At 62.7% G+C, this 1,051-nt stretch overlaps 1 protein-coding gene across 1 annotated transcript in view; it reads right to left on the bottom strand.

Moving 5' to 3' along the window:
• Window positions 1–1,051, bottom strand: part of LOC104914201 (alkaline phosphatase, tissue-nonspecific isozyme-like) — a 3,009-nt gene that overhangs the window by 1,743 nt on the left and 215 nt on the right. The gene's annotated exons all lie outside the window — the stretch shown is intronic.

Below are 1,051 nucleotides of genomic sequence, written 5' to 3' on the forward strand. Positions count from 1 at the left end.
GGGGTGGGGACACCGCAGCCCCACTGCTGTGCCAACCACCATGCGACAGCACTGTGAAGTTTGGGGGTGTAGGAAAAATGAAGCAAAGGTTTATTTATAGGGAATGAGCAGGGGTCCAGGGAGGGGGGAATAAATAATGGGGCAGGCATGGGGGCTCACGGTGCTTTCAGGGCGCATCTGTGTGGCACTGTGTGCAGCTGCAGCGCGGTGCTGGGTGATGTTGCACACGCACGGTGACATTTGCACGTCCGTGCAAGGCACCACTTGCTCACCCAGGTTTGCAGGGCTGCATTTGCACATGCAAGGCTCCATTTGCACGTGCACGCGTGGCAGCAGCGGCTCACCCAGGGCAGCGACGTGCAGAGCCCCACATGCACACCCAGGGGGCTGTCCCCCCCCTCCAGGACCCACCGCATGCACGCGTCCCCATTTGCACACCCACAGCACCGTTTGCACACCCACAGCACTGCTGCTCATCCTTCGCACCCCCAGGGCACCACTGCTTCCGCTGCATGCACGCAGCCCACGTGCACACCATTTGCACACTCACGGCACCCTTTGCACACCTGGAGCCCCTCTCCGGCTGCACCCCACTCCCATATCACCCCATCTTCTCTCCCTCTGTCCCCCCCCCTGCCCGAGGTTGCCCATTCCCAGCCCCTAAGGAGGAGGTGAGCGGCCAACCCCCCCACCTCCCCCGCTCCCCTCTGTGCAGCGCTGAGCCCCAAAACCATTCCAGAGCTCAAGGAGCAAAAGCCCTACGGATGCCCACATATGCAATGAGTTGGGCACCGGCGTTGGGTCTCAGCCGAACCTCCCCCCTCGCCCGCCCCCCCGGCTACACTTTAGGAGGTTTTGGCCGCAGCCCCGAGCCCAAATCCCACAGCGGGCCCAGGACTCTAATGACAGGGGAGGAAGGGTGTATTTACAGGGGCACGGCCCAGCGCGCCGCGGCGGCACCGAAACCGCCGGCGCTGCCTTGCTTTGCTGCGCCGAAGTCTTTCTTTTCGCTCTTCCCCCCCTTAAAAAGAAAACCACTCCTCTCCATCAC

The sequence above is a fragment of the Meleagris gallopavo genome, chromosome 23 (genome assembly GCF_000146605.3).
Source record: "Meleagris gallopavo isolate NT-WF06-2002-E0010 breed Aviagen turkey brand Nicholas breeding stock chromosome 23, Turkey_5.1, whole genome shotgun sequence".
Taxonomy (NCBI): domain Eukaryota; kingdom Metazoa; phylum Chordata; class Aves; order Galliformes; family Phasianidae; genus Meleagris; species Meleagris gallopavo.